Raw genomic sequence first — 21,673 nt, 5'->3', positions numbered from 1 at the left:
GTAACAAACCTTCCAAGTATGACCCAAATGTAACAAATGCGGTATTGTTTCCTTGAGTCTCTTCACAGCCTGAAACAATGGTTTGGAGAGATGTGAACTCCCTGCCCTGTCCCCAGTTAATCTTATTAGGGTGTTAACTCGACTGCCCAGTGATGATACTTCAAATGTCCACGTGAACTCTTTCACTGCTGATGATTTTACTGAGCAGAATAGGGTAGGTGAAGCCCACTGATGTGGGAGCTGCTGGAGGGGAGGACTTATCTTTGTCTGTGAAGTGCCTAGCACTCTGTTGCTGCTACAGCAGTGACCCAGGCCACGCTACCTGGGAGGAGAAGCAGAGGCAAACCAAGACTAAAGAGATAATGTAAAATTTTTAGAACTTTGTGGGAGAGAACCCAAAAATTGTAGCAGGAGCATAAATACTATAGACTCTTACCAAGTACTGACTACTAACTAGACTAACTACACTATAGTTAGTATAGTTATAGTATAGTATAGTTATACTAAACTAACCATACTAGCTACTAACTATAAGTTATCGCCTCATTAACCTTGGCGAGCTTGTACACACCACTCTGTGTGCAGTTACCACTAAATGCATCATTATTAACAAGAAGAAAAGAAATGACTCAATGGTATATTGTATCATTTCAGAGAAAAATCAGGTTTTCCTCTCCTTGGTTGTAAGGCCAGCTCCACTCTTGCTGTCCTCTCCTTTGGTTCTCTTTGGCTTGTGGTGCTCCTTCCATTCCACATGCCTGTGGCTGTACTCCTTTTCACCAAGTGTATCCATGAGCAGGATTTCTTCACCTAATGGCCCTCATTTTTCCATTAGATACCATTGAACTGTAGTCCTTCAACAGCTGATCTAACAGTCATTCTCTCTGCCAGGGGTGAAAGTAACTTAGCAGACTTACCGGTACGCAGGGTGGCCAGGCAAGGTGTGTGTGTGGGGGGGGCAGCTCTGGGCCCCCGGAAGGGGCGGGGCTTGGGCCGGAGTCCCCCAGCCAGCCCTTCAGTGCTACCCAGCCTGTGCTGCCCAGGGCTCTGATGGCGATTTAAAGGGCCCGGGGCTCCAGCCACTGCTGGGAACTCCAGGCCCTTTTAAATTGCCGCCAGTGCCACAGAGTAGCGGTGCTGGCGGCTGGGAGCCCTGGGGCTGCAGCAGCAATTTAAAGGGCCTGGGGCTCCGGCCACTACCAGGAGCCCTGGGACCTTTTAAATTGCCAGGCCCTTGGGGCAGCTACCCTTCCCCCCCCCCTCCATCCATCAGCAGCCCTGCCAGTACAGTCGGCTGTGTACCAACAGCCACTTTCTTACCGGTACGCCGTACTGAACTGTACCAGCTTACTTTCACCTCTGCTCATAGACTTCAGGTCCTTTTGCAGTTGGGCTTCTTGTTTGCTGTTTTCATCTAATGCAACTTTTTGATCAATTCCTTTTTCACCAATGACATTTCCTTTCAGATTTTTTCCCCTAGATACTCCCCAGTACATCTGTAGATGTTATCTCCCACTACGTGCCTCTCTAATAGTGTCTGCCCAGTTCTATTCTTTCTGCTTCTTCTCACCTGGAACATTTCTATTTTCCTTCTCTTTCCTTCTTCTCTCTTCCCAGTCCCCTACGTTTATTCTCCTATTCTTCTCTTACCACTTCACCTCCGACCCCAGCTCTGGTTCATCCATTAACTCAGCATCTAGATTCTTCTCCTTCCCTCCTCCTTCTCTAGCCTTCTCTCGCCTTCCGATGTCATCTGAGCCCCTTCCCTAGCTGGGGCTACTCTCCCCCATCCCAGCACTTCATAGCACCTCGCAAACTCTAAAGTGCAGCAGGTGCCAGTGTTGAGGGCAGGGTTACTATATGACCTTTGTAGCAGCCCAGTGCTGTTCCATCTGAGGCGCTAGTATTGTAAGAAACAAAATTATTTCTGAAACAAAAGGTTGTTTTCAGTAGCATTTTTAAAAAGAATTGAATTGAAACATTTCTAAGGTCAGTAAAACTCTTTTATTGGTACAAAATCCATATTTTGGGCCAAAATCCACCTTAGGGTAACCCTGTTAAGAAAAATTCTGTTTAGGTGCAGCCTAAGGATACTTATTATTTTCAGGCTTCGTTCAATCATCTAACTGACAAATTCAAGCACTACCTGAAAACCTGGGGCCCAGTCCTACACTTAGAAATTGAACCTGCAAATTCTTAGCACCTTAGTAACTTTGCCAACCTGAGTTGCTAAGTGCTTTCAGGATTGTGGCAAAGGGAATCTTGCTATTGACTTCATTGGTGCCCAGGTTTTAAATAGAAATATATGGGCCTAAATTTTCAAAAGTGACTAGGGCCTCAATTTGGAATGTCTAACTTAAGGGCATATTAAAGGGGCCTGATTTTCCAAAAATGCTGGGAAACCCCCGCCCCCATTTCTACGGCTTTGAACAATCCAGACATGTACTCAATAGAGCAATGAATCCTTCAGCTTTGTTAACAGCCTAAATTTTCACATGCTGTTCAAAGAAAAAGTTGTATACAAGTGAATAAGTATTTTGCTCAGATACGGGCAGAAATTTCATTAAAAAGTAAATCATGAAGCTTTCTCCCTCTCCGTAAAACGCCTTTATACAGTAACACACTGAAGAATGCAACTGCAAGAGTCTCCAACGGAATGGAAGATGATGGTGGCTCATGAGTGCCCCCTAAAGTTCTTGCCATATACAATGCATTTCAAAGGACGGCAGAGCCAGGCTATCAATTCAGGTAATAATGAAAGACTGGCTGGTAGCCAAACAGTAAAGATGCCTTGATAGTGAAAATTGAATGTAAAATAGCTTAGAAAATGTCAGCAAAGAGATTTTTAAAAGCAAAAGATAAGGAAAGGCAAAAGTCTGAGTGTCAGTTAAAAGCAAACAAATAAAAAAAGACACTTCCCCTACCACTGAGGTTACAGCAAATAAAACGTTCACATATGTTTTTATTCCACTCAGTACATGCTCTATGTAAGGATGAAACAGTTGTCAGTAAAGTCTGATTTAGTCCTCTGACAGTCACTGAATTAATAAACAGCATGAAAAATATCTGTATTTACTGAGAAGGAATGCTCTTCTTTGCATAAAGCAGCCAAACACCTGTGTCTCAAGCTTTTGGGATCAACATTTCCGATAGGCCATAGTTGCAGACGAGCAGGAATTTGAAGTTTAGAAGAATGGAACTCATCTTTGGATCAAAAATTATATTCACATCCTATTAAAATGTAGCAGGCTGACATTTTTCAGACTGTTAGTTAAATGAGCGCTTAGGAACATATCGCTGCACCAACCTTAATATAGTGCCATACACCTACTAGAGCCAGGAAATTCAGAGTTTTAAGGCTAAAATTCTGTGTGGATTGGCACCAATTTTCCGCTCACAATGTTGCTATGTGCTATTGTGTTAGCTTTCCCTTTGAATTTCATGCTTTGTAACACAGTATTAATGTTGTTTAACCATGAATTTTTTATCCACAGATTTCTGCTCTTTTAATATTTTCTTTTTACACTGTATTTCTTAAGTAATGGCTATTAAGACACAGTACTTACAGTATCCAAGAAACTGGGAAAGCTCCTTTAAAGTAATTTCAGTGACTCAGGTGGTCATGTATAGACAAATCAATTATATTCAGATGTCAACTATCCAAAATACTCATTCATTTGAAATGAAGTCATTTCCTCTGGCATTTGTCACATAGAAGAGAGCCCCCCCATGTACATGCATGCCAGCACACACACAAATGTATTCAAAACCCACATCATTATTCAGAATATTTTTTTCATCTTCCAACACTTATGTACTTTAAGTTTGACTATTTTTAGCATTAGTTTGAATACATAAAATAAATATTTGTGTGTGTGTGTGTGTGTGTGTGTAAAACATTAAAATTGTGTATTCTACTCCTGTTCATTGTATATTGTTGTGTATGGACATTATTCACCTGAAAGCCTAATTATTCTGTTTGGCTAACTCTATACTTTGTACATTTTGAATTTAGAACGTGTTTGATATTTATCCTTTTAATGCTAATTTAGTAATTATTTTGTTCATTTAATATCACACTATCTACCCAATAGGTTATAATGGCTCTTTTTTGGAATTGCTAGAGTCACAGAAACATATATATGTGTTCACCTGATAGGTAGTCATAGTAAGATCTTTGAAGGAACAAGCATGGTCTATCATTTCATTTCTTCTGTTTGACCTAATAAACAATTCTCCATGTTTGCCACATATATTTAGATGCTAAAATACTTAAAATATTTCTGTTGCAAATGAGTGTATAATAGAGTACCCTAATACATAAAACAAAGGTTTCAATAAAATAACCTGGCTAGTTATAAGAACTTGGATAGATAGAGCAATCCAAATTTTGGAGAGCATTAGCTCACATTACAGAGCAATACGTAGCAAAAAAAAAAAAATAAAGTGTTTTCACAAATCAGCTTATCAAAGCGTCTCAGACCTTTTTTCTTCATCCATCTGTATGTAAATGAGTTATTTGGTTAAAGAATACACCTACACTGAAATCTCCCATGCAAAATTTCTGTCCAGAGCAAGCTTAAAAGGCCCGGTAATAAATTCAGGTGGGGGGTGGAGGAGGAGGGAGCTATAGCAAAACGCTAACTACAGTTGTACTGTGAATTGTGCTGTTATGTTAGAGTTCTATCCGGGGAGGTACTAGGCACTGAGCTACTACTGATGTCAGTTGGAACTGAGGAAGCTTTTCAGGACTGGACATACAGGGGCAAATTTTGGCCCTATTGAAATCAACAGCAAATTTCTGACATCAAGTGGGACTGGTGTCACATCTTTAATGATTTATGCAGTAAAGAAGCATAATACCTTAAAGAAACATCTGTTTTTGGTTAATGTCCATTATAGAAAAGCAAATTATTAGTTATATTTTTCTTTCTATATGGAGATAGGTTATTTTGATTATCCAAAAATGTCAACATACAGAAAAAGCCCACACTTCCACAGTATACCTCTAATTCCAGTGCTACCTTTTTTTTTTAAACTCTCTGATCAAGAAAACTGAAACCACCCCATAAATTAGCAGGAAAACCATAAATACTTTTTTTGTTAACCACAAATGGCTCTTTTCACAAAGAAATAGCTCACATATGTCCTAAATATGTTCAGTTTCATTAGGCAGCAAAGGCACTGTGGATTTGATAGTTTATTCAAAAAGAAAACAAGGTGCACATATGCACAGTGTAAGTTTACAAGAATGGGTATAACTGAGACATTTGCAGATTGCAAAAGAGAGATACTTGGGCATGCCAATTAAATGTAGTAACTTCATATAGTGTTTCCACCAGAATTAATAAGACCTCAGCTCTTTTCTTCCATAAATCACAAAGCACTTTACCAAAAAAAGTCAGTATCATTATTCCCATTTTAAGAATGAGGAAACTGAAGTACAGAGAGGTGAAGCGACTTGCCTGAAGTCACCCCTTGCACTACGATTAGCCAGATTAATGTAAATTTTGGTCTCACCATAGCGTACCCATCCTTCACATGCAAAGGAAACAATTTCTCCCCAGAGCAAAGGACAGGCTAGTATATTTTTAAAAAATATATCTGTTGTTACAGCAACTTCTTATCTAAGAGTGAATTAAATAAAATGACTTGAGTTAGCAGATTGCTGCAAAATGAACGTTCATTCTAGCACCAAACAGCTTGATTGCCTTTTTTAGCCGCTTTTTAGCCACTCTGGTCAAAATTTCTCTCTGAGCAGAGGAACAGCACAAAGCTTATGCATCACTTATGTCCACATAATATGGTGTAGGTGGCACTTAGCCTTGAATAGTCTATCTGTGTAAGCGTGAAAGCGTGTCTCACTCACCAACAGAAGTTGGTCCAATAAAAGATATTATTAGCTCACCCACCTTGTTTCTTTGATATCTGCACTAGTGTCGATTTCACTCTATATAAACATGGGTTTTGTTCACACAAACATGTAAGGACCAGTTGTTCTTTGTATCAATGCCCTTCTTTGCAAACAAAGGTACTCCTCAGAACTCAAAAATTTTGTAATTTGAAATATTGGTGAAATTTCAAAATTTCCTCCAAAATTGGGGTGGGGGGAATTCAGTGAGTCTTTTGCAATTTTTCCCCATTTATAGAGTTGGTTGAAATGTTTCGATGGTTTGAAAATTCATATTTTTGAATGTTGAGAAAATTTTCACAAAATCTTTGCCCTTTCTTTTGAGCAGGTCTTGTATTCACTATTGACTATATGTTGTTTAAAATGTCTCGGTCATCTGAGCGGAAACAATACTATATGATGTAGATGACATACCAACCCACCCTTCAGATATAGTTCAACAGCACCCGTGTTCACAATGCAATAACCTTGTTGTGGGGGTCTAAACCCAAACTTTTATTCCACATTAAAAGATATTCTCAGCAAGTTAAATCCTGCCTCATCAAAGTAAATGGGAGTTGTGAGATCGATGTCAATAGTGCCAGGAGTTCACCCGTATTCTATTAGAGCTACAGTTATAGGACAACTTTTTAGTGATCTGAAATACATTTGGCTTATTTTAATTAAATTACTGGTGGAGGTTGCATTGTTCCTCAATTGCCATTACTTTTCCTAAAAGACAAGTAGCTTTCAGAACATTTATACTATGATAAATGTTTGATTTCTTGCCACATGCATACTAATGATTGCCTTTGAAAATACCTATATAAACTTGCCTTTTTTGAACTACCACCTACCATACTGCTGGAACATGGACACATCTACAGGTAGCAAAGTGCTATAGTCAATATTTGATTCAAAATTCTAACAATTCAAACATTGCCCAATTTTGAATACATAGTCCTTCCATGACAAATGCAACATTGCTTTTACATTTAAAGCTTTGCAAGAAAAATATTTTTGCATCATTCTGAATCCAGCAAAATAATGTTAATGTGGCTTTTGGAGGTATGTTCCTGAGCTGGACTAACTGAGTTTCATCACATGATTGAAATCAAATGATATTTCTTTGGCAGCTTATATTGTGGCATCAAAAGCCTGGTCAACACTACGCGTTTAAACCGAATTTAGCAGCGTTAAACTGAATTAACCCTGCACCCGTCCACACAACGAAGCCCTTTATATCGATATATAGGGCTCTTTAAACCGATTTCTGTACTCCTCCCTGATGAGGGGAGTAGCGCTGAAATCGGTATTGTCATGTCGGATTAGAGTTAGTGTGGCCGCAATTCGACGGTATTGGCCTCCGGCGGTATCCCACAGTGCACCATTGTGACCGCTCTGGAAAGCAATCTGAACTCAGATGCACTGGCCAGGTAGACAGGAAAAGCCTCACGAACTTTTGAATTTCATTTCCTGTTTGCCCAGCATGGAACTCTGATCAGCACGGGTGCTGATGCAGTCCCAAATCCAAAAAGAGCTCCAGCATGGACCATACGGGAGATACTGGATCTGATCACTGTATGGGGAGACAAATCTGTTCTATCATTACAGAAGACGAAATGACAAAGCATTTGAAAAAATCTCCAGGCTATGATAGACAGAGGCCACAGCAGGGACTCAGCACAGTGCTGCGTGACAAGCGTAACGGAAAGCCAAAGAATCAAATGGATGCTCATGGAGGGAGGGAGGGGGTACTGAGGACTCCAGCTATCCCACAGTCCCCGCAGTCTCCGAAAAGCATTTGCATTCTTGGCTGAGCTCCCAATGACTGAAGGGTCAAAAACATTTTCCCGGGTGTTTCAGGGTGTATGTCATCAATTTACACCCTTCTCCCCCTCAAAAAAAGAAAAGGGAAAAAAATCGTTTTTCGCCTTTTTTCAAAGTCACCCTATGTCTACTGCATGCTGCTGGTAGATGGGGTGCTGCAGCGCTGAACACCAGCATCCCCTTCCTGGTGGCAGATGGTGCAAAATGACTGGTAGCCATCGTCATCATCAGCCCGTGAGTGCTCCTGGCTGGCCTTGGTGAGGTCAGCCGGGGGCGCCTGGGTAAAAATGGGAATGACTCCTGGTCATTCCCGGCAGACGGTACAAAAGGCTTGGTAACCGTCCTCATCATAGCAGCTGGAGGCTGAGCTCCATCAGCCCCTCCCCCCTTCATGTTTAAAGCAGATTCTGTACTGCCTGGACTATCATAGCAGCTGGAGGCTGCCTTCCCCTCATTTTATCTCACAAAAAACTCAGTGTTTCTTATTCCTGCATTCTTTATTACTTCATCACACAAATGGGGGGACACTGCCACGGTAGCCCAGGAGGGTTGGGGGAGGAGGGAAGCAACGGGTGGGGTTGTTGCAGGGGCACCCCCTAGAATGGCATGCAGCTCATCATTTCTGCGGGATCTCTGGGGCTCTTACCCAGAGCAGCTGTGCTCTCTGGTTCTCTAGTACACTTGCCCCATATTCTATGCAGGACTGACTCTATTTTTAGACAAAACATAAAGAAGGGAATGACACGGGGAGTCATTCCCATTTTTGTCTATGTGCCCCGGCCAATCTCAGCGAGGCCAGCCAGGAGCACCCATGACAGCAGCAGACGGTACAAAATGACTGATAACCATCATCTCATTGCCAATTTACAATGGCAGACGGTGCAATAGGGATGGTAACCATCTCTGCTACCTTGCAAAGGCAAATGAATGCTGCTGTGTAGCACTGCAGTACCGCCTCTGTCAGCAGCATCCAGTACACATACGGTGACAGTGACAAAAGGCAAAACAGGCTCCATGGTTGCCATGCTATGGAGTCTGCCCGGGCAATCCAGGGAAAAAGGGCATGAAATGATTGTCTGCCGTTGCTTTCACAGAGGAATGATTGAGTGACGACATTTACCCAGAATCACCCGCGACACTGTTTTTGCCCCATCATGCATTGGGATCTCAACCCAGAATTCTAATGGGCGGGGGAGACTGCGGGAACTATGGGATAGCTACGGGATAGCTACCCACAGTGCAACGCTCCGGAAATCGACGCTAGCCTCGGTACATGGACGCACACCGCCGAATTAATGTGCTTAGTGTGGCCGCATGCACTCAACTTTATACAATCTGTTTTACAAAACCAGTTTCTGTAAAATTGGAATAATCCCGTAGTGTAGACATACCCAAAGACCCAGTCTGGATCCCACCTCTAGAGCTTGAGCCCTTCTCAACTGCACTCAATATAAGTGACATTCTGAGATAAAATGTACAGTCCACACGGGAAATAAATGCCACAGAGACCTTTAAGTGGGGCCCTTACAAGTCAATATTTTTAAAAGAGACATGCTAAATTGGGCATAAAAGCATATTAAGCACATGGGTAAAATGTACATGGCAAAGTGGCCTTTCAGAGGTGGAATAATCATTTTTGTTTACAGGAAAAAATTGCTCTATGAAAATATTCACATGACAGATTTTTCATATTATCTGTAGCACAGATCTAACCACAAGTTCTTTAGTACAGAAAAGCAAACCCATTTGGAAGGATGAATGATAGGGAAATGTATTGTATGGCTAAAATATAACCAGTGAAGTATAGCAAAGAATCTTAAACCCACTCTAGATTTTTATACTATATTAGCAATAAGTTTAAATAGTGGTTGTCGTACTGTTTAAATGCACCTGTTAATCTTAGTCTGCTACAATAATGTTCACACAGAAAAGCAAGATGTACAACCGTGACGGCCATGATCTTAGCCAATACCAGAAATTGAACCAAAGACTGCATGAGTTTCAACAACTTGAGCTAAACAGGCTCTAACAGCTTCATATCCTCTGTGGATCAGTGCCTCCACAGTTCACTGAATCAAATTCATATCATCACTGAAGCCATCCCCCTCAAGGTTGTTACAAGCAAATAAACCACTGCAAGTCCAATATAACCATATTTACAAAAATAAGGCATAAAATCCTATCAGCAGAGCTTTTACTCTTTGTAGCACCTGCTTTCTTGGTGGACAACTTGTTCTCAGGGTTTTCTGGGACTTAAGCTTCCTCTTGTTTAGATTTTGCAAGGGGTCTAGGGTCTCTTTAACTCTAAATTCATCTGAACCTTAATGCCTGATCCTTCAGTGGCCACACACGCATAACTCACATTTCTCAGTGACTAATGATACATAGACAAGGAGCAGGATGAAAGCTGGCTGAAATTGTCTCATTTTCACTGAAAAAAATAAGGGAAAATTTAAACATTTTGGTAAAATTGAGGGGGGGGGGTGTTAAAAATCTATTTTTGACATCCCAACATTTTTAACTAATTTTTGTTGTTGTTGTTGAAAACAGTTTTTTGAAGATCAATTTTTTTTCCAGTTTTGTTTTTTCAGACTAGAAGTGCTGCTGTTATCTCAGCAGGCCTGCCCATGCCCATTCCCCTCACACAAATGCATGCCATGTACTCTTTCACCCTTTTTTAATCCCCAACACTGTACCACAGCTGGAGATTGGACGCCACTCCTCCCATTCCCACCAGCAAAATGGTCTTTGGGATGGGGCATCCGCCTTTCTACTCCTGACCAGCCCTTTCTGTCTCCAGCCTGAAGGAGAGAAGATCCCCAAATGTTTCTTGTCGGGAAGGAACTCGGCCTACGAGTATTTCAGGTAATATGGGGGGGCACTATGTTTAAAAACAATAAACTTCTTTAGCAGATCTGGCACCAGCACTCAGGGACTACATGGGGATCATAGAATTATCTACCCAGATAGACAAAGCGCAGAGCCATAGTGATTCTTTCATTGCCAGCATGAGGTGGCTGATTAGAAATCATGGCACAGCATAGGAATCTGGACTCCCGGAAGATGGAAGATCAGGAATCATGTAGATTTGCTGACTATCACTTGTTAAGAGTGGCATGTAAAGAGCCACTCACAAGAACCCATTTGTGATGCACACCAAGACATTTCATTGGTCCTACAGACCCCAGGAACAACCCTGGATATTCTTGAGCGCCATCTGCTGGCACCTTATCTATTAACTATTTACTCTAGGAATGTATCGCTTTTGTAGGGCACAGCTGCAATAGACTTTTGACCCACTCAGGCAACATGCCTGATACAGTAACACACTGGTTGTTATGATATACTACATACGTCATACTACAGCTGTGAATTTAAAAAAAAATTCTTATTTAAAATTAGCATTGATTTTAAGCTCTTTGGGGCAGGGACTGTCTTTTCATTGTATGTATGTGCAGTGCCAAACACCATGGGGGCTCTGATCCCCTACGGAGATCGGTGGGTGCTATCCCAGAATACAACGAGCATATAATAATAATGCATGTCTGGAGGGGAAAAGCAATTACAACATCATATCAAAGTGCAACCCATTAAAAATCTCTTGGACACTGTTGTTAAAACAATCAGTAGTGTCTGTATGTTCTCTAGTGACTGCTACTGAAATTAAAGCCCCTCCCGCCCCATTGTAAATTTATTTGATTAATATGTTTATTTAAAATAAGCGCTCAGTGTATTTCACAGTAACATTATGGTGGCATTTATGTTTACAGCTTCACCCCCTCTTTAGGCCTGTAGAGACTCCCCACCAAAGCTAATGCCGCATCAACATAGGCAAGTTTTCTCTCCGAAGACAAAACACCTCTGATGAAGGGGAGGAGGTGTGAGGTTAGCAACCAGTGAGGGAATATATGGGAGCAGGGCCAAGCTTCTAGTGAAACAGGGAAAGACTCAGAGCATCGCAGATACACAGGACTTTATGCAGCTGGCCTGGGTGTCCAGTGAACCCCCTGAGGTCTGTGGGACAATCCCCACTGCCATTTCCAGAGGGTGGGACCAGCTTCTCACTTCCCCCTCCCATCCCTAAACACTCACCCTCTGTTAGAAGCTCTCCAGGGAAACTCAGAGTGCAAACACGTGGGATTTCTGTACACGATTATGACGGGGTGAATACTGGCCACAGTAAATCCCAGCTGTCACCATGTAGCAGGTTCTTCCACAATCATGAAAACAATGTTTTTATTTTTCTTATGAAAAAATACCAATCTCTTCATAGACTGCATATACTTCCAATCTGCATTAGTTACTGAGCGGGTATTAGGTCTATGGCACATGTGCCGAAGGCGGCACACAAGCTGATTTTCAGGGGCACTCACACTGCCCAGGTCCTGGCCACTGGTCTGCGGGGATCTGCATTTTAATTTAATTTTAAATGAAGCTTCTTAAACATTTTAAAAACCTTATTTACTTTACATACAACAATAGTTTAGTTATATATTATAGACTTATAGTATATAAACATTAAAATGTATTATTGGCACGCAAAACTTTAAATTAGCGTGAATAAAGGAAGACTTGGCACCCCACTTCTGAAAGGTTGCCGACCCCTGGTCTATATTAAGGGGAAGTATCATACATAGATGTGTCTACCTACCATCCAGGCACAACCCCCTACATTTTCAATATGGTAGGTGGGTTTAGTTCCATGACTCACCATAGTCAGTGGAAATTTATGAGCTTGACCATCCCCCTACAAGACTTTAAAGATGTGCCCTGTGTCACGCATGTAACTATTCAGGTGGGGTGGAGGGAATGTGGGGAGAATTACATATTACATGCATAGAGTCTTTTTGGTTTAGTTTGGGGTTTTGCTCATTTAATTTGCAAGTCAAGGGCTAATGTGCCAAATTTCTCAGGATTTACCAGGCAAACGTTGTCCATCTCTGAGTTTTGAATTATACCAAGTAGAATAAAACTGGAAAAAATTCATCATTGTCAGTGGAGCTGTACCAGGAACTAATGTGTCCCCTGGAGTTCACAGTTTGTTTTAGCAAAGCCTTGCTGAATTTAGTGCTGTTGAACACACACACAGCTTGGTTAACACAATCCTAAAGGAGCCTGTTTCTCAGATGACTTTTACCTTATGGCTTGAAATGCTATGAATACTTTGGTGATGGTTGTTATAGAAAGCCCAAAGATAGATACATGCCTACCAAGATACTCCTTTTATAATATGGCTGGACTCAGAGGAAAAAAGGACAATTTATGAGTTCTTCATCACAAAAAGGTGGTTTCATAGAATTTATTTACTTTGAAAATCAGCATTTCAGAGAAATTACAGCAGCCCAGGATTTGCCTCATGAGTTGCCGCATTTAAATCACGTATATGGAGCACATTCCTTAGAAATAAAGAAAGCACGTTCCTAAAATATACAGGGAACCGTGTTCTAAGGGGCTCCAATGAAAGGATTTGTAAGAAATGACTCCATTATTATTTGTTGTCGGTATAAAGCCCCGTTATGTTTTAGACAGTTTGGACATTTGTGTTTAAACAGCAGATTTGTGGCAGAAAGGCAGTTGTACAACAGAAAATCAGAGGCGCTGCATAGAAATTCCTTTACAAGAATGACCGAAGATCAATAACAATCAGAATGTCTGCAGCAACTTATTTTTTCTAAAAACAGGCAGTAGATTAATAATGTTTTTAGCTGTGCACTGTTTGTTTCATCTTCTTTGTGAAATGCTTTTGAGTATTCCTACCCCTACCAAACAGAGTTTGAGAAAATCCAGTTGCTACTAATAAGAATTCAGGAAGCATGGAGTTAAATAAGTTTGCCTTTTTCTATATCTGAACAATTGGAATCAGCAGTTTGCATTATTTTAAAAATGAATGCTTAGAATCAGCAATTTTCTTTTTTGTTTTTTTTTAAAAGATCTTGAGGGTTTTTTTTATTTAAAGTGGAAAACTACATTAAGTGCAAGGCACTCAACAAAGAAGCAGTCATAAAGCCTAAGTATTCTTAGAGTTATAAAATATGTCCGTTGTGGCAATTCTACTGCCAACAATGAAGTTTTAAGCATTAATATGCCTTCATTGCAGTTTTAATGCCTTAATATTGACTCTATAGCTCTTTTGGGTAATTTTGCTTTCTCTGGTACTTGAAAGGTGATGATGTCAGCGTTCTTCCTACTGATTCATATGCAGGTTGATGAAGCTGAGTTATTTATTGAGTTCCATTATATTTTCTATAAACATTAGTTCTCAATAAACAGAGACATTTAGCCGAGGGTTTATTTATTAAATAGGTACTGTACAGATGGTTTTGCCACACATGATGTGCTGCCGAGGATATTACTCAGGAATAATCAGCTGTGTTATAGCTTGGCTAAATTAATAAGATGATAATGATGAAATTGATGCTTTTGAGCTAGGCTTGGTAAATGGTTTTTGCATAAACAAACTGATAAATTTGAGAAGCAATTACTTGCTTGTCAAAGATAAAAACACAACAGGGCCCATTTATAGTTAGGTCCTATTTATTTTTAAAGATTGTACCAGATTTTATGTTTAATACGCTGCAATTAAAAAATAATACTTAAATGAAGAATAATAAAAAAACTAACTTTCTGAGTTCTCCTTCAAATCTAAAGATGCAGCATTGCTTGGATAGACAGCAAGAAAACTTTGTCAAGGCTTTCACTGCATCTAGAGAAAAATAATTGGTTTATGAAAAACACTGTCTTGAGTTGTGCTACATAGACTGTAAAAATGTTTTCTTTGCCTATATGTGTTCCAATAATAGGTTTATTTCATACAAAGAAACCACACCTCTTATTATGTGTTAATGTGAATGTCATTGTATTGATCACACACACACTTTTCATACCAAGTCCCAGTAAAATAATTCCAATTAAATGGACACGCTCTTTATGACTATGAAGACTGATCATTTTATATGTCTCCTAGAAAATTAATACATTTATTACAGCTTTATATACTGGACAGAACTGAATTGGCCCCGAGCAAACATGTTAATTCATAAAAAAGCAAGTGGACCAATTAAACATAGCCATATAGGTTCCACGCTGGAGACAGTAGCCCAAAGCTGTGAACAAATTGATTTTCGACAGTGGATAATAACAGTTTACAGTTACAGCATATAGTGGCTTCCAATCTGAGGATTTAAAAGCGCTGAACATGGATTTAGCCTCACAACATCCCTGTGAGGTGAGTATTATTATCCTAATCTTACAGATGGGTAAAAAAGGGGCCAGAGAGACGCTAAGCAAGTTACCCAAGGTTACACAGTGAGTCAACAGCAGAACCAGGCAAAGCCTCTAGATCAGTCCCGTCTTCTAACCAGAGGTGTGTATACACTGCTGTCAGAGGTGTGACTGCAGCTCATGTAGGCGTCCCTGCACTAGCACTAATGTGGTTAGTGTGAGTAAAAATAGCAGTGCAGATGCAGCAGCATGGGCAGTCCACCGTGAATCCTGGATACATGCTCGAGTTGCTAGCCCCTGTAAGGGTCTGTGCTGCCATGTTGTCACTATTTTTAGCCGCACTAGCCAGATTAAAGCTCACACAGGTATGCCTGCCTAGCCACCTGCAATCACCTCCCTACAACTGCAGTGGAGATGTACCCGCAAGAGACTCTTTCCAGGGACATTTTTAATTAACTCTCAACCTGTGTGGGGCTGCAGTCTTCTCCGTGTCACAGGCATGTCACCCCCTATTTACATCAATGGGAATCACACTTCTGTAGCAAGGCAGAACAAGCCGGGTGTGAGCGGCACACACACACTAATGTGGAAGTATACAGACTAAGGAGTTATGTCATGTTCGGGCACATTGAAAAGAAGGGCCAGCACTTCAAAGCAGAGACTCTTCTGTGAGATGGAGCTGTCCTTTAACTCTCTCAGTAATCCTGTGGGGCTGACTCCAGTGGAACTACTGATGGTTGTAAGCACTATGGCCTCGATCCAACAAAGGACTTATGCACACATTTGCAGACTCCAATTCTACAAAGACCTACTCACATCTACCCTGATACATGCAGGTTGTCTCCCTTCAGTGGGATTATTCACATATATAAATGTAAGCGCATGCACATGTCTTTGCAGAATTGAGGAGTGGGGTGGGAGGTTGGCTAAGCAAGAATAGATTTACTACTATTACATTTTTTAACATATAATAACTAACATCTTTTGGCAAACCTGGTAGTGAAATATTAGCATGATTTATTACCTTACCTTACTTATCTTGGATGAATAATTTCTCATCTTTCTCAGAGCAATCTAAAAAGAATTGTAAAAAGTTGGGACCTCAAACTCCCATTATGGAAAAGTATCCACAGTTTCTTATGATATACTGATGACACTAGAATGGAAAATGCGTACAAATCACAATGTGTTCCCATGACATCGGTAATACTCACTGGCCTTTACCAATCAGACTGCTTAGTGATTTTTTTTTTAATTAACAAAAATTGCACCCTGCGATTAATTGCAGCCATATCCTGACAAAAGGAACAACTAGGTCTTTGGGTGACCTGCAAAATTAGAAAACAAAGTTCCATATATAGTTTTCATGAAATGAATCCTTGCAGTTATATTCAATGATGTGGTGAGATTTAATAGTATAATTCTTAGCTTTCTGCTAATATCACCTGGGAGCTGGGGGAGCCCTAGATGCCTTTGGTCGCAACCTGGCAAAGCATTTATGCGTGTGAGTAATCTGGCTGAAAAGGATGGGATTACAAACAGCAATTGCCATCCTAGCTAAGACCCATGGCCCATCTAGCCCAGTGTCCCACCGCTGACAGTAGCCAGCATCAGATGCTTCTGAGGAAGTTGCAAGAAACCATGCAGTAAGAACATGCTTCTAATGAGTCTACCCTTGTGTGTAAGTATTTGCTGGGTTGCAGCCTTAGTTACCTCACCCTATCTTCTACAAATTAACCTTCCCCATGTATCATGTATATCATGTATACGTTTGGTCCATGATATCACCTGCTTTACTGAAAATTAGTAGACAACAGTTTCTGCTGTAGTAAGAAAATTATTTGGCTGCAATTTTGGCAAATAACATGTATACATGATGAACAACTTTCTTATGTGACTGAAAGCTTGTCTCTCTCACTCACCAAAGTTGGTTCAATAAAAGATATTACCTCACCCACTTTGTCTCTCTAATATCTTGGGACCAACATGGCTACCGCACCACTGGATAAAATTACTCACATCTGTGCTTACAGGGTAAGGTTCTCATTATCAGTAAGTGCTATATTGTGTGTATACAGAACTAAACTACACTGAAAAAAATCTTTTGTTTCCTGTTGCTTCAGTTTCAAACCGTGGCCTCTCTGTAGGTGCTGCTAATGGAGAAGCCAATTGTGAATATAAATTCTGTCATGCAGAGAGTTCTCCACTGGCCCACGTCCACCAAACTTATTTCATGTCAGACACCAAGCAGCCATCAGATGGTAGCAGGTTCCAGTTAGCACTCAGCTGGATCAGATTAGAGCCATTCTCAGATGGAGCTGTTTCAGACTCCTGGTGACAAATGAAATTGTGTCCCTTGTGCTCCCCCACAGCACCTTTTTGAGTTCTAGAGCTGTGTTTTCCTTTCCCTCTCTCTCCTTTTTACCTTCTCACCATTCACCCAGGAGTGGAGTGCTTTTATTGCCTACTGGAGTGGAACGCAGAACAACACTAATTTGATGGCAGAAAGTGAACGTAAACACATTCCATTTTCTACTGCATGGTAGGAAAGAAAGCAGCACTCCTGTGTATATGTTCCACTCCAGCAGGCAGAAAAAATATTTTAGACATCAAGGGGCTAATGAGTGCTACTTGGGTGGCTAAAAAGAAGGATTTGTACAATTAAAGAGGACTAGATCGCTACCATAGACTGTTCCTGGGATAATTTTCTTGCATCTTAAAGAAAAGAAAGCAAAAAGGAGTTAAGTGGATATTGAGGGTCAGATTTTGTTCACATGCAAAATAAGTATATGCACAGTTTGAAATCTGAAAAATTCATGAATAGTAATATTACAGTAGCATCTAAAGACACCAACCATGACCAAGACTCCATTGTGCTAGGCACTGTACGTACACCTCATAAGAGACGGATCATCCCCCAAAGAGCTTACCGTCTAAATAGCCAGGGAAGAGGCAGAGTGGGGGAAATGGCGTATTATCTCTGTTTTGCAAATGGAGAATTGAATCACAGAGAGATTGTGACTTGCCCAAGGTCATATAGGAAGTCTATGGCAGGCCCAGGAATCAAACTCACGTCTGCAGAGTCTAGTTCATTGCCCTAACCACCAGACCATCCTTTTTGAGTCTGTTTCAATAAACAACTTACAATATATAGCTAGAAATTATTTGTTATCCATACAAATGCTTAGCTACATGCTTAGATTGGCACACCCATTTATGAATGTTCACAAACACTTGTGAATGTGTTTGTTGGTTTGTGGCAATATTTGAAAATGTGTAAAGGCCATAGCATTATAAAAATCACACCTATGGAAGTGCAGAATAATGTCCCTCATTGGGAGACTTTAAAAGGGGATGGTTACTTTATTGGGCTATCTCCTGGAGAGTCTAATTAGTGTGAATTGCAAAGGCTACTGCTTCATCAAGACATGATTTGCAAAAATTCTGTTTAGCAGTGAAGCAGTCAGCAGCTACCTTGTGCTTAACCACATTGTAGTTAAGTATGAAATTCTGAGTTCTTGTCTTTTAGGATAGGCATGTTTGAAAATCCTAAATGATTTAAGAGGATGCATCCTATTGAAAGTGGGACTTTTAGGCACTTTTGAAAATCCCACCCTTTATACTTGTTACCGTTATTCTGGCACAACAGAAGCTTTATTAAAGAGAGCTTAAGGGTAGGGTTTTCCAGTAGTGCTCAGCATTAGCTTATTCTGCTCCAGTCAAAGTCAATGTTAAAACTTCTATTGATTCAACAGGAAGAGAGTTAGTTTTGTAAGCCACTGGAGCTGATCCTGCTCAAAATTAAACTGCATATATAGAAATATGAGTCAGTAACTATGTCAAATTTCTAGTGGCGATGCATTTCTAAGGGGTTTATGCTTGGATTATTAAAGGAGCCCCTGGGAATTAGGTGACCAATTTCCCTTTGAAAATCCTAGCCTCACACTTTGAAAAAGTTTCTTAGCAAAAACAAATCAGACCTGGCTGTGTTTGAAGGAAGCATCAGTTTAACAATACTTGGTTAGCCATACAGAAATAGAGCAGGAGGAAGCAATGCAAAAGTCACTCGGCAGCATCTAGGATTCTATAAACCTGACCACATTTTTTATTTGTAACACTTCATAATAATAAACAAGTTCATTATTAATTACTTAAAATAGAAATCCTAGCACTGCATGTTGATAGCATAAATCATGTGATCATAATTAATACCAAAGGAATAAGCAATAATTAGGCTGTGACAGCCTGACAATACCCTGTATTATCCTGAATTGACTTTACTGAATTAAGTTAAACCTTACTGAAGTAGGGTTAATACCTTTGGGGTACATTGTACTGGAAATGCACATGCTTATATACTATTGTGAGATTGTATGGCACTTAATTAGCGGGAAAATAAGATGCATGCACTCTCTGGATGGGATGAGGAAGTTCAGAGGTCTTTCTGTAACAATACGTGTGAAGTGGATTTCCTTAGGCAATACCTGGAGGTGAGGGGAATACAAATTTTCCCCCTCCAAAGCCAAACCTGTGAAGATGGGGAGAGAGACCCTGTGTATACTGATTACCTGTTTCTGGACACTCCGGATAAAAGACCCCAGGATTTGTCTCAACGGGTGGGCTAAAGCTGTTCTGAACTGAAGCTGTGATGAACTTGTAACCACAAGGACGTCCCGGGGAGGGGGTTGCAGGACTTAACCTGCCTGAACCCATGTTTGGGGTGATCTCGGGTAAGCTTGTTAGCCGGCACGTAGGTTCTTTTATTGTTTTTAATGTGTTTTCTCTGTAACGCCTTTTACCTTAAGAATAAAGGAGATTTGCATGGAAAACTCTGTGTGCTAAGTTATATCTGTAGCAATCACTCTGCTCAGTCTCTGAAGAGAAAACAAGCAGGTAGGTTTAGGCAGATTGTCTGTGCTGGGAAATATACAGTGAAGGCAGGGAACTGTATAGCCTGGATGTACCCTGGTCAGGAGAGAGTCAGGCATGAGTCTCCACCCCAGAGAGGCAACAGCTGTTGAGTCAGAAGCCTACAGTGGGTATCGTTGCTGGACCACTGAGGGGAAATCCAGGTGCACTTGCCCTGAACAGTGACACAGGCCATTACTGTAAAGCTTTAGCCTGAACTTCAGTGTGCTGCTGAATGTCCACCAGAAACTAACAAACGTGTCAGGGTTATAAATGCAAATTGCAAAACCAACTAATGTCACACTTATTAGGCAGTTATAAGTGCTCCAGTAGAGGTATATTTCCTGTCTTGTTATTACTTAATGCCGGTGTGTGTATATTCAGAGCAATTAATGTGAAATCAGTAGGCTGCTTCTGTTGCAATACCCTGACACTGCACCCTACTTTTTTTTCTATCTATAATACTTACATGGACCTCTGTAGTGCCTGAACACCACAGAATACCCCTGTGACACAGGAAAGTACTATTACCTCATTTTACAGCTGGGAAATGGGGCACAGAGACCCTGTGTGGTGGGGCAGGGAATTAAACTAATTGTCTTCCAAGTCCTAGGCTAAAGCCATAACCACTCTAGGTGTCCTGCCTCTCTAGAGGAGAAACACCTTCAAAGCCACCAGCTCGGTCCCTAACTGGCCTGTTGAGTGACAGAGAGCAGTTCCTCCCCCAGAAACTGCTTTTTGCTACTTCTACAGAGAACTTCCAGGCCCTACCTGCCTGAAAACCAAAAATCACCAGTGCAGGGACCAAAGGGAGGTGTTTTGCAGCCTTGTACCTCTTCTTTCACCCTCTGTCATAGCTCTGTGGGGCTTGCAGCAGTGGGGAACACCAGGGCAAAGGGCTGCTCCGCCTGTGGTTCCTTCTGCCCTCAGTCCACCCTCAAATGCTTTCCTAGGTCCCCTTTGTGCTAGGGCTCCTGGGTGAGCTATTCCTGGGATGGGCCTAATGCCTGTCCTTTAAGCTGATGTAAAAGAGCCATAGAGTAGCAATGATTCAGGCACCAGTTGCTAAAATCAAGAGTACGTCTGCTTCATACCACACCCTTTACTTCTCCCCACATAGGAACAGGCAGCATTTCTTACCCTTAATGGTGGAATGGATTTTTTTCCATCTCCCTAGGCAGCACACACCCCTCTCACAGTTTAGATTCTGTTCCTGTGCTTCTCTTTCAGCAGGTGGAATACACTTCAGCTCAAAGACAAAACTGTGCACCAAAGGGGATGTTTGATGTAATCTTTGATACCTGCGTACATTGCCTCAAGTGAATTAATTGCGACATGAGCACCACTTTGTGTTGAGATGCCTTCAAATCCAATCTCCCAACATAATAGTCACATGACTTTTGAGAATGCTAAGTACCATGTTAACCAAGATTATGTCTATCTAGATGGCCCTACCGCCACAGTGACTGAGAACTTCCCACATTTTTAAATATAGAAATAAAAACAATCTCATGCTTTGCTTTTCCAGGAAGAATAGCGTGATTACTTTTTTTTAGGCCTTTTAATGAAGAAATTAATGGAGGAAAGCTATTTTGAACACCTGGATTTTGCATTAAGTTCTTAAGATGATTCCATGCAGAGATTTTTAATAACAAGGCAGATATCTTGAACTGGACTCTGTATTCTAAGGGGAACCAGTGCATAGAATGGAGCACTGGAGAGAAGTGTTTTTGGCAAACTGTAGTACTAAGAACATAGACTGCGCCTGCATTTCAACCTGTTTTTCAAGGTGTGTAGCTTTCTTCCTGGGTATAACGAATGTGT

Source organism: Mauremys mutica, chromosome 10 (assembly GCF_020497125.1).
Source record: "Mauremys mutica isolate MM-2020 ecotype Southern chromosome 10, ASM2049712v1, whole genome shotgun sequence".
Classification (NCBI taxonomy): Eukaryota; Metazoa; Chordata; order Testudines; family Geoemydidae; genus Mauremys; species Mauremys mutica.
The sequence above is the reverse complement of the archived record's forward strand: the minus strand, read 5'-3'. Positions refer to the sequence as shown.